General features: G+C 36.0%; 1 protein-coding gene across 23 annotated transcripts in view; it reads left to right on the top strand.

Moving 5' to 3' along the window:
- Positions 1 to 17,275, top strand: part of LOC129060378 (protein PPP5D1-like) — a 272,742-nt gene that overhangs the window by 16,009 nt on the left and 239,458 nt on the right. For 10 of the 23 annotated variants that reach the window (XR_008527034.2, XR_008527042.2, XR_008527033.2 and 7 more), the window contains exon 2: positions 3,385 to 3,535. The exons of 12 other annotated variants lie outside the window; for them this stretch is intronic. The gene's annotated coding sequence lies outside the window, so the exon portion shown is untranslated. Of the gene's footprint in view, positions 1 to 3,384; positions 3,536 to 12,351; positions 12,449 to 13,625; positions 14,242 to 17,275 lie in introns of those variants that run through there. One more of the 23 variants, XR_010140870.1, reaches the window with a different exon arrangement.

Below are 17,275 nucleotides of genomic sequence, written 5' to 3' on the forward strand. Positions count from 1 at the left end.
AAGACCAACTAATGACATAGGCCTCCTAATTTCTTTAAGGCATTCTCTGGAGTATGCCATTTCCTTTCCAGTTATGTGGTCTTGATGAATGTAACTGTTAGTACATTCAGTTAGTACTGTATATGTTACACCTTAGAAAGGCAGAGCTTGATTAAAAATGAAGGAAACACATTTCGCTTCTTTCCATTATTCAGCATTATTGAAAACAGAAATTTTTAATTAATTATACTTCCTGGTTAATAGTTATATAGTCACTTTTTAAATAATTATAATAAAACAATAGTGCTCAAGAGATACATAAAATGTATCTTTCATTATTTTGATATCTACCTTATGAAATTTAGTAATATAAAAGCTTTTATTTTTACTTAATAAAGTATATTTTAGTTAAAAACCGTTGTATCTTTTAGAATTCACTGCTAAAAAAAAATCTTATATCTGCTTTTGGAACTATTGGCATATGTGATTTTACATGAATGCCAATTGGAGATTTTTTAAAAGTCAGTTTGTACAAAATTAAATGTACTTTTTTTCTGAGTGTTGCATGCTACTATTAAGACTGTAAAGATGAAGAAAAGAGGCAAGAGAGAAGAAACAGCAATTCTAGAAAATAGTTTTGGAAAGCTTTCATAGAGAATCAGAGATATTGGGAGCAGCTGCCACATTGTAATGACTAGGATTTTAGGGAAGACAACTACATGAGGGTTTTTAGTTCTGATTATGGATATAACTAGAATTTCCCATTCAAAAGTCTTTTTGAAAAATATCGGAAATACAATTTTTTTAGTGTTTTTGAATATTGAATTAAGATTTTCTTTAAAATAAAAAAACTGCCATTCATTTGTATTATACATACAACAGAGGAACAGATTTGTAGCTCAATCCTCAAATACATCCATAATTACTACATAAAGTGCTTGGTAAAGGGTGAGGAAAATTTAAAGGTTTTGATTCACATTTTGAAATTGCTGCTTAGGAAATTAGTGTCTCTAGACCCATCAGCGCTATTTTAAAATGCTTGTTTCCTGTTTTCTTACTATCCCTTCAGCTGTCACTATCTGATCACGAATAATGATACCAAGTTATTTTAACTTGTATTTTTCTTAAATGTGCTTGGATATTCTATCTATTCTCTATCAATCGTTTATCCATATTGTGAATGAATGGCTGGTTCATACATTTCCTTTTTATTAAAGATTGTATATTATTTAATAAAATATATGTTATCCAATATTTATCAAATTTATAGTACAATATTTTCACTTTTAAGTGAAATACTAAGCTTATATATTACATTTAAAAAGTCAATTTCAGGTGGTGGTACAGCCATAACATTTTCTAAAACTATACAAATTTTGTAGTTACAACTTTAGGAAATACTGTTTTTTGTTATTCTTCCTATGTAGGTGTGCCATCTTTTAGATTCTTATTAAGTATAGTCTCTGTCTATCCCTTGTTTTAGATACATAACATCTGGCAGATTCTAAAACTCGTATCAAGTTTCAGAAAAAAGTGAGGATAAACTCATTTATATTTTCTTTTTTTTTTTTTCTTGTATCATCTGTAGTTTCAGAGGGTAAAATCCTATATCTCCAATTGAAACTTTAAACTTTTCCTCCTACTTCTCTTCCTCCTTCTTCCAATAGTTTAATGAGGCTATCCTTATATTCTGGGCTCCATTGTTTCTGATGAGAAATCAGTGGAAGTTTAATCATTGTTCCAAGCTGAAGACAGTTTAAAGCCTGAAAGCCACGCTACAAGTTAAACCTTTGGACTAGATTGAGAACTTGTCTTCCTCTGGGGCGCACTTTCCTCTGATTGATCCCCACCCTTCACCTATTGGACATACACCTACTCTTTCCTAATTGGGATAGAGCAACACGATGTGAGATAATGAGAATCTAAACTAATGAATATTTGCTGGGCAGTTCTCTCCTATCTATAAAACTAACAATTCTCATTTTTAAAATCAATTATTACACACACATGCACATACAAAGTGCAATGCAACCTATTTTATCTTTAAAATATTTGTTAAAATTTTGTTTTCTCCAACTTAACTGTAAATTCCTTGAAGATAAAAACTTGTGTCTGGTATAATTTTTAGATGCTACACACATAATACACTGGTTATGCTCCAGATATTTACCTGATAATTAATATTTTTTCCTCAGTGAACATTACTGAGAAATGAGTGAATAAGCCATTAATGCATAGTTAACATACATACCTTAGCAATTGTCTTTTACCTTACCAAGTTGGGTAAACAGCTACAAGGAGCTAATGGCACTTTTCCCTGTCATTTGCATCATTTTTAGCACTATATAAGGAGGACAAATGGAAGGGGAAAAAAAATCTTCATTTTTTACACTTGGAAGATTACATGCCTCTGAACCTTAGGTTCCTTGCCTTCAGGGACTGTGACTCAATATTTTATCTCTAGTATCTGGCACATAGTAGGTACTTAATGCATGTTTAAATTAATTAACTAAAAAGAAAACTCTAGGTCACTGACTTAAGAAACGTTCTTAATAATTAAATGGAAAGAACAGAATCTGGGGTGAGGATTCCAATCAATAAGCACCGGCACATAAAAAACTAAATTTTATATTAGAACCAGAAATAACTTCCCCTTGGTGGGTTGAAATTTAGTTAGAGCTAAGAAAGTTTCAGATCACATCTGTCACTTGATTTGGGGTCTTGAAAAAGTGATAAAAGACTGGCATTCAATTATAAAATAGAGAAAATGGATTTCTCCATCCCATCTTTTTGGTATAAGTCATTTAATTCTTTGTTTGCTTCCCATTCTTAAATGTTTTCAAATTGTGAGAAGCAAAATCTCCCAATATCATAACCAGACATGGGGTGGCCATTCTAACTCCAACCATAATTACCTATAGGATACTTCTAGGGCAGTCTGGTAGGTGCGTCAGACATGGCAGCTTTGGCGCCTTTAAACAATTATGGTGTGATACATTTGTACATATATAGCACAGAGCTAAGCCTCTAAGCCTCTTAGCTGGAGAAACTGAGACAAACATTTGGGGTTTAAGTTGAGACATATAGTTGAATAAATACTAATGTTGACTTTTAGAGTTGCACAAAAATGAGGAATTTGCTTGAATTATCTAATATGACATTCATCTTCTTATTGCTGAGTGAAGGAGGTTAGAAAAGAATATTTTTGCTGAATTGTGCCTATCACTTTGAAACTCAGCCCTCATCATCCAATGCATAAAGCAGGGAACACAGGAATTTTATGATGGGTATTCCTAAAAATAAAGGAAATGTAGTTTGTACTGTTCAGAAGCCAGGGAATCCAACTAGTCCCCTCGTTTCCTTTTCAAGTTTTGCTTTTCAACTTTTGCTTAAATTGGCTTACAGATTTATCTACAATGCATTGCACATGGATATTTTTGTCACCACATATTTTACAACAGCTGTGATCCTGATGGGGATTTAGTTAACCAAAGGCCCCTCTGCATGCAAGCGGTCACCAGGCAGCTAATGGGTTGAAGGCTGAAACGACAATAAAGTGAGTACAACCATGCAGCTGTGGACCAAATGTAGAATAATAACTAGCAGTTGGCCATTACGGGGTTAACTACTGGTGTTCTGGTAAGTGTAAAAAAATGTTGAAGTCCTGCTCAAAAACACAGCCAAATTTGAACATTTCCATTGGGTCAAAGTAAAAAATGCCTCTGCTTCCTTTTAAACTGGTGATTATTTTTAGGATGCCAATCTTGTTGGAGTGCCTAACACATATATTATTATAATTATAATTTTTTTGATAATGATGTTGTACTTTTCCAACATGCTTTTAATCTAAATAAGGGATCCTTGCAGAATATCAGCGTCTTAGTCTCTGGGGTTTCAGCCACCAGTGCCTGTGACTTTATAATTTCCAGACTTGTTACACTTACCCTGGGAAGAATTTTTACCTACATTTGTTGAGTTAAAGAGCTATTCCTTCTGTTGTTTTAAACAAATGAAATAGTATCACTACAATGTCAGTCCAAACATGTGTAATTAACATGGAAAATATGTCTGAGTCAGATTGGTCAAGATAGATGACTTCCTTGCATGACTTATAAACAGTCAGAGGCATAAAGCCAGGATGTCAAAACCAAGTTGTATACCACAAAGGTTTATCTGGGAGGACTTTCACATTACAAAGGAAAAAGAAAGACAAAAGCAGGCTGCCATACTTTCTTAACAAGTAGAGAAATTTTCTGCTATCTGAAGAAAAATAAGCCTTCTGTCCTGCTTTTCGACATGTGTTACTCACACTGCAAAAGTCAAAACAGACATCTCGTTCTTCTGGAAATGTTCATCAAACAATCTAATGGTACATGTCAGGCCTTTCAAATTATTCTGGATGGAAATAGGTCTCTAATCTCCTTTTAAATTTTAGTGGTGTCTGTGCACAGAACTCTCTTTGGAATTCTCTGATTAGTGGCCTAGGCCCTAATGGAAAGAGGTCCAACTCTGTCTCCTTTGTATTTTTCTGAGTATGCTGAAGGCCAGCAGCCCTCTTCTTGTGTTGTTTTTCTAGATAATTATCCAATCATGCTACCAGCTAGTTAATAGACTTGCAGCCCATGGGAACAAAGAGGACTTACATGCAGCTGCTCTGTTTCTTAGCTGGGTAAAATGAGCTTATTCTGAGTATACCAGAAAATGCTTTGTGTTTTCAAGTTTACCTCTGTCCTTGTTTTATGTCATCAGTGGCATCAGTTAGAAATTAAGTATGCCAAACAGCTTTGAGAAAATCCTACTTGTGACTGAACCATATCCTTATCCAAGGAGGTTTTGTTACCGAGTCACCATAAGTAACTCAGAATGAGGAAAATCCAGCTTGGCTGTGGCTCTGCAGAAAGAGCTCTTGTTCCAGGAGCTGCAAAAATAATGTCATTGGAAAGTCTTCCTCTGAGAAAAGTCCCTGATCCCATGTTGGTGCTATACTATGAAGGTTCTTATTTTTCTTTCTTTCCTTTTTTTTTTTTTTTTTTGAGACAGAGTCTCCCTCTGTTGCCCAGGCTGGAGTGCATGGGATTATAGGTGTGTGCCACCATGCCAGGCTAATTTTTGTATTTTTAGTAGAGACAGGGTTTCACCATGTTGGCCAGGCTGGTCTCGAACTTCTGACCTCAAGTAATCTGCCCACCTGGACTTCCCAAACTGCTGGGATTACAGGCATGAGCCACCACTCCCAGCCTAGGTTCTTGAAACAAAAGGAAGAAGCAGAGGGAAAGACCTAAGAATATTTTGCTATGCTGTTCCAGAGGGGAAAACTGTCCTTGGTTCTGAGATTGCTTGAGGCAGGGTGCTCTTGAAATAGGGCTGCTGCCAAGATCCATTTCACTATGAGTTCCAAGAATGAGATAGGTGCATTTTATTTATATCTGTGTAGAAAGGGAGGTTCACATGCTGCCAATGACACATACTCATGTGGGCAGGGAAGGAAGATATGCTGAAGCACATGGGCTGCCCAGGAACTGAACGAAACTGTTAGGCCTTCACCTGTCCTTGGGAATGTGGTAAAGCAATGAAAGCAACAGCACATCTCCATTCTTGTCTTTCTTAGCATTAGCCACATGCCAGGATTCTACAAAGCCTTCTCTACCCTTCTTTCTCTGCATTCCACTTCAGTGATAAGATCTAAAAATATTGGCAGGATAAAGTTGAATAAATCATGGAAAAGAGATGGCTTCCCTTCCCATCTTTACCATAGTGGGTACTTTACATAGGATTCAAGAATGAGCAACTCTTTATTAGGTCCTGTTCCTCATCTATGTCTAAGGAAAAGCCTAACTGGAGGATGTTGGCTGCTGTCTTTTACATAACGGGCTAGTGTTCCCAGGGTCAACTGGCCAGGCCCCAGCAGTTAGATAGTTTCACCGTGTCTATTTATCTAAGCTGAGCTCACTTCTGAATAATGTAGCTTGGAAGTACTCACTTCTATCCGGATGGAAGACCTTTAAAAAGAGTGGAAAAAGTATTAGGCATCTTTAGAAACAAAACTAAAGAACTTAACAAAACAGGAAGAAAATTTCAAACTTGTAGCCATAAACCTAATTTTATTTTTTAAGTACATGGTTTAATGCCATCATTAATGTGAGCAACTACCAACAAATCTATAATTATAGTCCAAGAGATTTATTCTTGATTTGAAAAAGTTGAAGGTGTAAGGTAGTAAATTTCTGCAAGATGTATTTTTAGCAAAAGGAAACCTGGGGATGTGTTATATAAACAACATGGTATACACCCATGGGCATATTGTCACATATGTATACATCAAGAGATTAATCTGTCACCATGAATATATTCAATCCTTTATGAAATACTGGACACTGGAAGTTGGTAGCTGCAGCAACCACAGCATATGCTATAAGCATTTCAACTATTAAAGTCTGACACTTGGCAGGTGCATTCAAGAATGACAACTCTTGGCAAGTTCATCTTATCCTTACACATGAATAATAAAGAGAAAGGCATATTTTCAGCCTGGCAGAAATAAGCAACAGGTGCTGAAGGCATTGTGATGTAGTTTAACAGAAGGGAGTATATTAAACAGTGTGAAATAAGCAAACATAATTATAGCAGGCTTATAATGAACGTGATGACTCCTAGTTAATTCTGGTCTGGACTGGTTCAAAGACCCTCGGGCCAACACACCTTAGGAGGGATTACACCCTTTAAAAATAACAGAATGCATAAAATATTTAATAGTGTACCCTTCAATAGTAAAGGTCCTTTAGGGATTCTAAAGTTTAAGAGCTATTTTTTTCCGACATGAAGCTTTAAGGGCTATCCCATATGTTCAAGTCTGTGGAGCCTCTAGTATATCCTTATCTAGAGTCTATATGTGCTTTCTGTAGTCTAAGGAGGTGAATCCATCAAGTACTTTATCCGCATCTTTTATTCATTCTGGTTCTTGCAGTTGATTATTTACTGCATTGAGGTTCCTATTCATCATGCATTTACAATCTCTAATGTTAAGAGCAGTTATTCCCGGGGGACTCCCATTTTACAAGCTAGCAATGATAGTGGTGTCTTCTAAAGTTCTTGCATAACTATATCCTTTACAGTACCTTTTGTATCTAGTTCTTTGTTTGCAACTGAGCAAAGAACTCATTCAAGAATGCCTTGATAATTGTAGTCACATTGACTAAGATATTTAGGTTCAGGGGTCAGATGTGTCTGATTCAGAATTCTGCTTCTAAATCCTGTATATGTGGCCTTGACACCATTAACTAAATTCTCTAAGCTGAAGTTCCTCTTTCTGTCAAGTGGGGATAATAAAACTATTTACTTCACAGCCTGTTTGAGAGTTAGATTAAATAATTTGTTCACCTTAGTAAAATGTCATACTATGATTGTTTTAAAATTTTAGCTACTTTTATGTGTTTTAGAGTGAGTTCCTTTGAAAGGAAAAGAATGGGAGAGGCAGAAGGAGTTTTTTAGAAGTTTTTTTTTTTTTTTTAGTGTTTTTTAGTGAGTTCCATTGAAAGGAAAATAATTGGTGAGAAAGATCACTGGATGTTCAGACTTCCCTGGATGCAATTTCTAGGATAAATCTTGTCTCCTTTGTCATGACCTGGTGGTTTGCTTCTTAAAATGTGATCTGCAGGCCAGCAGCATCAGCATTGCCTGGGGAGTTAGAAATGTAGAATCTGGGGTGCCATCCCACACCTGCTGACTGGGAATGTGTATTTTAATGAGATCTTAGTTGATTTGTCTGCATTTTAAAGTTTGAAAAGCCCTGGTCTATATAGCTGAGGTCCTTACGTATCCTTTCAGGTTTTTGTGACTTTCCCCGTAATGTAATAATGTCTATCATTTTTCCTGTATGTTTTCTCTAACCCAAGAATGGCTATACAGGTCCTAAAGTATAAGCGATACTTTACTTATTAACATTATTTTAAAGTTTTCTAATACATACTAGGCCCCAAATAGGCAATATTGATAGCAGTTACTCTTTCCTGTCTCACTCTGAAACAGCCTACTCCTTTCATCATCTGAATCCTAGATTTTGACTTTGAGTTGCCTGTTTCTAGAGAAACTACTAACATAGATTTTTTCACTTTCCTCTCCTGATCTGGAAGCTGAAATAATATCTATGTTGGGTTTTATAGGAGGAAAGTAAGAAGAGAGGTATGGATAATTCATAAGTCTATAAATTATTTTTCTTTTGTCTTTATTAAATTCTTGAGAAACTTAATTCTGTCTTGAAGTATAGAAAAAAAGAAAAATGTAATTATGCCCAACAGAAGACAAATGCATTAAAATGAATTGGAATTAATTCATTCATTCAAATGAGTCTTTTGAAAGAACAGCAGGTAAATATTTTGGGGAGGAAAATATGATTGTAAGTTTCTGCTAAATTGACTTACTTTTCTACTTCAAATAGCACTTCAGAGCTCCATTTTGTCCTTTGTCTTTCTGATGTTTAAGACTGTCATGATTTCAATGAACTGAGGTGTTTTCTATCTGATTATTTTTTCACTTATAACATGAGCGCTATCTCGTAACAAAGACAGCTTGAGAATGTGTGTTAACAAATTCAAACACTACAAATGAATTTTACAGTCCTCTGCGTGGCTCATTCTCAGCTCATGAATCCAGAAGTGTCTATGAATTTGAAAGATTGCTGTTGATAGATGATCTCATCTTCTATACTTACATCGTATCTGGTTACGTTGTTTCCCCTGTAAATGGTTCCCTATACTTGGGGATGCAGTGCCAAACTTTCTAGACAGGTGTAAATTACTACTACTTCTTCATTTCCTTTTTTCTTCATTTATGTTTTATACTGTGTGACAAATTAAAACAATGGTGCCAATGGCCAGTGACTTTTTACTGCATTTTCTTCGTATTTGGGGCATTTTATGTGTTTCAAATACTGAATCGTATGACACTGAATTATATCAATCATATGAGATCAAACAAGAGGACTTTACAATTTTCATTTGTGGGAGGATTTTATAAAGGCAGCTGCAAATTAGATTTTAATTGCTAACTGAAAGGAATGGTTGTAATACATAGCCAGGCCAAATATGAAAAATATAGAAAGGTCAAAGTTGTAAAGTATACATTTCCTCTTACAAAGAGCACAGAATCATTCACTGAACTGACATTCCTGCCAAAAACTCATTCAGTCTTATAGAAAAATATATATATATTTCATTTTGGGAGAGAGAAAGATGACTGTCATTCTATGCATAATACCTAACCCATCTTAACAGGAGGGCACCACAGCAAATACCTTCTCCTACTTTGTTCCTTTTAAATTTATAGACCTTCTAACTGCGTAACTAACTTCCTTCCTCCTGTCCTTCCTTTTTTTTTCTCCCAAATAATCTTAAATTTTTTCTCAAGGGAAATACCAGTTTTCTCCTCACTGCTGATAAGGTAAAAGCACTCTTCCAGTTTTTATTTTTATCCTAAAGAAGATATAGGCTATCTTATGCTGTAAAACAGACTTGATGCCAATTAAAAAAAAAAAAAGTTACAAAACAGTCAATAGTGGTAAAACTGGATAATTTCTTTCCCAAGTGGTTTTTACCCAAATTAAGGAGCCAAAGACTTGATGTGATATTGGAACTGAAATACCCAAGTTAAAAGAAGGGAGGAAATTAACATTTATTTGAGGGTCTACTATGTGCCAGAAATTTTCCGTACATGTTTTCTTTCAATCCTCATAACAATACTGTGTGAGAGCTGTTATTCTCTCTAATTTGCAGTTTAACAACTGAAATTCACAGGGATTCAGTAGCTTGCCCAATGTCATATAGTTACTAAGTTTGTATGACTCTAAAATGTTGAATCTTTTCCACTCTGTTCCATGCCTGTATCTTCCTAATTTTGCATATGAGAGCCATGAGGTATAAAGAAGGGGCTAAATTGATGTCTGTGTTTGGACTGGAAACAGGTCTTGTGACTCAGTTTACTTCACTATGTCATTGGAAACCCAAAGATGGGGGAAATAACCAATAAAATTGGCCCTAAAATTAAGTCACATTTAAAAATCTGTAAGAAAATTTACCATGTTCATATTTTGAGGAATGGAATCTATTAAGATATTTCCTGTCTATTACTGGGGAAAAACCCCACAAACTCTTGTGATTCCTTGCTTCTCTTTTTATCTCCCTCCTCTCTTCAATGCCATGAGTTGATCAGACCTCAGAGATGATAACTGTTATTCCTAAGGAATTTTGTGTGTATGTTTATAGGCAAGACAGCTTTCCCTGTCTCCATGGGGCTGGAGCATAGGTAAGATTATGCTGTTCCAAATTCCAAATCTTTAGCATGGAGTTTCTATTTTCTAATTGTTAAGGCAGACTGTCCTAACTAATACATTTGTACAGCTGTCCAAAGAGTGAGCCTTATCTTATTAATATTTCCCCTGTCTCTGCCTCCTCCCCCCACCTCCAGAATTGGAACACAATAGGGACTTGCACCACAGTGAATGTTTTTGCATATTTATGTAAGTCCTTTTTTGTTCCTACCATAATTTACACAGAACAAGAACTCAAAAGATGCTAATAGATAGATATAGATGTTCTGTATAGTTCTTACTATACTTGCAGATGAAAATACAAGCTTTGGTAGGTAAGTGTTAAATTAGGGGAAAAAGGATTGAAAAAAGCATTTCAATATTGTGTTAATTCTTATACCCATTGCTGCTAAAGATTTGGTTTCAGAAAATACTGCAACAGTAACAAAGTCTGAACATCTTTTGGCCCCAGGACTCCTGCCTTAGAGGTGTGCAGAAAGTAGGCTTAGGCTCTAACTCCTGTATATTCAGGCTAACTCGTACTCCTCACTGTTCCCCAAATATATCTTGTGTTTTCACTGCTCTATTCTTGTAAAATGTCACCTCTTAATTAACTGCCCTTCTTTCCTTTCCTTCTACCTTTCACTTTTCCATCCATCTCTCAACATTGGGCTTAAATACTATCTACTTCAAGCAGCCCTCTCCTGAACTGAGTGGCACGAAGTTCCTCCCTTGTACAACTGAAGCACTTCTACTAAGGGTTTTTTGTTGCACTTACCGCTTACTAGACTACATTTTAAATATTTTTTTATATCATCTTATTTTCTTTACTTGTTTCTACATAATTACAAAGTATAATCCTCATTTTATTTAACTGTTTTCTCTTGGCACCCAGGACATGATACTTTCCTAACTTCGACCCTCCATCTACCTCCCCTAGGCCCCCACATGGCAATTTCTTCTTGGTCTCTCATCTCTATTCCCCTGCCTCTGTTTTTTATCTTTTTTTTCCCCCTTTGGTTTTGGCTCCTTAATCTGGACTCTTAACTATGTGGTAAGGCTTGGTTTTTGGACTTGATCAATATCCACTCCCTCCCTAAGTGATCTCAATGAATTTTATGACTTCAGATACTGTCTATATACTGATAACTACCAAATATGTATCTCTATCCTGAACCTCACCCCTGAACTCCAGATGGGTATGTCTACCTGCATGCCACATCATCTTTGCTTGTATCTTTACTTGGCACCTCAGTTGAAATATGTCAAAATGGAAATCCCAATTCCAATCCCCCACCCCCACTACAAAATTTATTTTACTTTCTTAGTCAATGGAGGTACCTTTTTATTTACCTTTAGTAAATGGCAACCAGTGTCTTAGAATCACCATTGATTCGTTTTTCTCTCATATGGTACATCCAATCTTTCAACAAGTTCTGCTGGTTCTACCTTCAAAGTATACCCAGAAGCAGACCACTTTTCTCCATTTCACATCATCACCTGGTTCCAGCAGTCATAATAATCTCTTACCTGGGGTATACTCAATGGCTTACTAAGTGGTTTCTCTGTTTGTATACTCACACTCTACTGTATATATGCAACAAAGCAACCATACTGTTTTCGGCATTATTATGTTATTAATAAAACAGAAATTAGATACTGTCTCCCCTTATTCAGCCTCTCCAAAAGCTCCCATCTCACCACGGTAAAAAAACAAAGTTTTTCTAATGGCTTACGGGCCATGTATAATTTGCCCTGTTACCTCTACAAACTTGTCTCTTACCACTTCACACGCCAGACATTCACATACAGCATCACTAGCCTTCTGTATTTTCGAAAGTGTCCAGGACTTCCTACCTGAAGGCCTTGAGGGCTCCCTCGGTGGGGGGCAGTCTCCTCCAAAAGACCTACATTGCTCACACCCTTATTTCCTTCAATCTTTCTTAGAATTTCCCTACTATCATTTTATTTTCCCAAATAGCATGTTCCTGATCGTCCTATTTAAAAGCCAACCTACCTCCAGCACTCTGTCTTCCCTCCCTGCTTGTTACTCTTTTTGTTTGTTTTCATAGCTCACCTTTTATAGCCTGCAAGAGGGCCTGACCCAAAGTGTCTGTTCGATAAACATTTTCAGATTTTTTGGACTCCATGGAGGCTGCCTTGCGTGGAGTAAGTGTCCCCTATTTTTTTATTCTAATTGATAATGCGAAGTTCCAAATTATATTTAACTCTAGAATGGGAAATGCAGATTTTTTTTACATTTCATGAGTTTTTCACAGTTAAGAATGGAAAGTGGCTGTATATCAGAAACAGATGTGTTTCATCTGTGTAGTAAAACATGAGGTTTCAAAGAATGGAAAATTGTGGTCGTCCATAGCAGAAGGAACTGTTTAATCAATAACAAGGACATTGAGCCAGTGGCTATATTCTTATATAGACTGTGCCATGTAACTAGGAAAATGCTCATTCAAATGCTCTGAGGGCACCTTTGATCGTATTTAATTAGATAAAATATAAAATGCACTTTTCACTTGAAGTTTTCTTGCCCAACCACAATTAGGCAAAATCTTTCAAGCATAGGAGCCCAACAAAGATAAGGCATGGTGACCTTCTACTCCCAAGCACCATAAATAATTTTATTCCCCCAAATAAAGCATTTAAAAAGTTTTAGAAAGGTGTTTCTCTGAGTAAGGGAAAATAACTTTAAGAACCACTCATACTGTGAAAGTTGTTTTGCTTCAGCTTTACTCTTCATTTGTTTTTTCCCTTTAACTTTCCCTCTCATTGAGAAGTATATGGCAGAAAATTTTATTCCAAAGATTTAAAATAGAACACAGAATTTCAGGCAGAGTTAAGATCCATTGTTAGAGCAATCTCTTGTGGGTTTTGTGGCTCTTACCATACATGTATTTCCCTGGGACCATAACATATACAGCATCCATAATTTCCCTGGGATCAGGATATTTTTATTCCTGCCCTGGTCCAGTGCCCCTGCACATGATCATCCTCCTTGCCCAGGAATAATGGCATAATTGAAATAGGTAGCACTCAAATTGAAAGAGTCTGTGAATTCTAGTCCAGTGAAAACCACTAGGAATTCTTGGAGGTCATTGACCTTAGAATTAAGAGAAAGACATTCCCATCTTCACTTGACAGAGCATTGTTCTGCTGAAAGTTCTAGAAATGATTTCCGAGCTACCTGAACAATTTTCAGCACTGCCAATGTAAGCAAAGAGAGGATTTATTGACTTAAGTATGCTGTGCATGTATTTTTTTTTAAAGCAGTAGATTGGCAAAAAAATACCCTGAATATTTGAGCATAATCTCCTTTGTCTCTTATCCTTAGCCCAGCCAGATCTAAGATATATGCCAGAGGCCAGGCGCAGTGGCTCATGCCTGTAAACCCAGCACTTTGGGAGGCCAAAGCAGGGGAATAAGGAGATCAGGAGTTCAAGACCAGCCTGGCCAACATGGTGAAACCCCATCTCTACTAAAAATACAAAAATTAGCTGGGTGTGGTGGCATGTGCCTGTAATCCCAGCTGCTCAGGAGGCTGAGGCAGGAGAATTGCTTGAACTTGGGAGGCGGGGGTTGCAGTGAGCTGAGATCACACCACTGCACTCCAGCCTGGGTGACAGACCAAGACTCCCTCTTGGGGGGTTGTGGGGAGGGGAAGATATATGCCAGAAAGAAGCTCCCATCTGCTTGTATCCATGATGAATGATTTGGGAAAAGTCCAAGTAGTAAGAGAGGGATTTAGCACAGTTTCCTTGACTCTAACTCCATTTACTTATGACAAGGTTGAGAGAAGATTTACAGGGAAAGTGAAAAAAAATTCCATAATGTGGCTTTTCATTCAAACTTGTGTTTAAGCATAATCACTGCTGTTACCTCTACAGGGTGGGTAGTGGGGCAGGGTATGGCAAGGGAGGGACTTGCAACCCATGTAGTGCATAAAAGGGAAAAAATGCAACAAAGTAATTGCAATTTATTAGAAGTTCTGTAGTTTGATACTTTCTTTCCAGCTCCTTATTTTATAATTACAACTCTGGCTCAAATTTACTTTTCTTTAAATTCCGTCAAATTTATTTTCTTCTTTTCTGTTTTCTTCTTCAGTTTTGTACGTGTGTGTGTGTAGGTGTGTGTGTGTGTTTGTGTGATAGTAGTTGTTAATACCCACATTACTTTGTTATTCCTCAGAAGGACTCTTAAGGGTACATGCCAATAATTTGCTCATTTGGTAAATGATGCAACCAAGACTCAGAAAGTTTCAATAATATTTACAGGGAAACAAAGCTAATGAGGGAGTGAGTCCAATTCAAACTTAGATGCTCCTGACTTCAAGGCCTCGAGCTTAAAACACCATGACTTTTGCCCCTTATGTATTGAGGAAGAGCTTATGCCATTTGCTCATCGGCATGATGTAAGTCTGTGAGCAGGCAGCCATATACCAGGCTTGATCATTCCCTGGCCAACACACTTCTACATTGGTTTCTATGCCCTTCATTTTGAGAATGGTGTCCTTTTAGGTAAGAAAATCATTCCTTTGTATGTTAAATACAAAATTCCCTTGTTCAATCACACAATGTTGATTTAAACAGAATAGCAAGCAGAACATGAAAGACTTCTATTTAAGTTAGACAGCTATATTCAATATTTCTCTTGCTGTTTTCATTTCAACTTTTAGTTTTCAGGAGCAATCCTAACAAAGTTCATCTGCATGATCTGTTTCCTACTATTTTATCATGGCAATTTCCAAACATACAGAAAATTGGAAAGGCTTACAAAGCGAACATTCATATACTCAGCTCCCAGCATCTATAATTTTGCTGGCTTTACACTTCACTTATCCATTCATCAATCTATCTCTCATGAAGTGGACATGTAGGACAGATAGAATTCTACACTGAGCCATGGGATTTATGACACAATTCAATCAATTGATCTTATGTTTCAAATGCAATTCAAGTTAACTGCAGATATCGGTACTCATTACCCCTAAACACTTAGTATGCAGGTCATCAACTAGAGTTTAATATTTATTGACTTTTTTTGTTTAGGTAAATTTTATATAAGGCAAAATGCACAAATCTTGTGTATCATATGATGGTTTTTTGGTGAATATATGTATATATATACAAGTATATATATGTATAGGTATGTATATAAGTATATAATACCTATATATGTATATATACATGTATGTATATATACATATACGTATACGTATACGTACTTATATACTTACATACATATATATGGGTATATATACTATATAAGTACGTACTTAAGTACATAAGTACATATATAAGTATGTAAGTACATAAGTGTATATATATATACTTGTATAACTAAAACTACTTTCAAGGTGCAGAATGTTACTACTCCAAATTTACAACTTAATCCTCACCTCCTAGCCCTCTGCTCACCAAAACCGAGACACTCAGTTTCAGTTTTTAGGTCATACATTAGTTTTACCCATTTTAGACTTCATGGTCATTCAAAGGAAGCAGATAATCTCCAACTCATTTGTGTAAGACTTCTTCTACTCAGCATAATGTTTTTGAGCTATATCCAAGTTGTTTTTGTGATTTGTTCCTTTTTTTTTCTGAGTAATATTCCATTGTATGAACATATCCCAGTTTGTTTATCCATTCTTCTGCTGATGAAAACTTCAGCTAGTTTTCAGCTTAGGGTTTTACCAATAAAGTTGCTATGGTTATTTTTGCACAAAGCTTTTTAATTTACACATGTTTTCACTTCTCTTAGGTAAATATCTAAGAGCAGAATTGATGGATCGGTGGTAGGCATTTGCCTAGTTTCATAAAGAAACTGCCAGACTTTTACCCAAAGGGTTTGCATCATTTTACATTCTCATCAACAATGTATGAACATTCTGATGACTCTATAAGCTTGTCAACATTTGATATTTTCTGTCTTTTAAAGTTTAGTTTTTCTGGAGTATACCTAGTGGTGTCTTATTTTTGGTTTTAATTTTAATTTCCCTGATGATTAATGACACTGAATAATTTTTCATGTGCAAATTAACCATTTGAATAGCTTTTAACTAAACAGTTGTAAACTGTTCAATATTTTTGCCCAATTTAAAAAATTAGATTGCTTGTTTTTTCTTGCCTGATTTTGAAAACTGAGCAATATTGAATTCAAGTGAAATCACTGTTATTTAATTAGTTGCCTGAAAAACTCAATCATATAAAACCACCCAAATTGTACTAGTGGTTGTAGATAAAGCAGGTTAAGGGCTATTAGGTATGGTCTACAATTGACAAGAAAAAAAATATGATTTTAATTGCAATTACTCCAGGGCTGATGTGGAGCTGTCCTACCTGGAGCAGAGCATGACAGGACAAATTAGTCTGGGATCTGTCAGCCTATTTTTGAGTTTTATTTTAACTCTTGGAAATCTTAAGATGACCATCTGATTTGGTTAATGCTTCTCTGAAACTGTCCTTCAAATCTGCCCCTCTTTCATTATTTCCTTGTAAAACTCAACTGGCCTTCTCATTCATTACCCTGCACATTATTTAACAATTCTATAATATCAATGGCCAACTGCTGAACTTAACAGTAGAGGATCAACTTGAGAAGGAGCAGAGGAGTGATAAATGCATTCCCCTTATTATCATAAAGTTGGAAAATTATGACCATATGCATGGACTGAGCCAGAAGGGCAGAGATTTCCCTTTGTCTCCTTATTATTCACCCATTGTGCTGTTCTAAGTTCCTCTAGTGGTCAAAGGGTGACAGAAGCAATACATTAAGCCTTTGCTGTAAAATGTTATCTAAAGGCAAAAAGTGGACCTGTAGGACAGATAGAATTCTACACTGAGCCATGGGATTTATGATACAATTCTATAACCAAATAAAAAATATCTGTGACTACATTTATGTGAAGCAATGGTGCCATTCTTTGGCTGGTTTAGGTAATCACAGGTGCACATTCTTTGTCATACTAGAGATATATCCCAGTAGACA

The sequence above is a fragment of the Pongo abelii genome, chromosome 6 (genome assembly GCF_028885655.2).
Source record: "Pongo abelii isolate AG06213 chromosome 6, NHGRI_mPonAbe1-v2.0_pri, whole genome shotgun sequence".
Classification (NCBI taxonomy): Eukaryota; Metazoa; Chordata; class Mammalia; order Primates; family Hominidae; genus Pongo; species Pongo abelii.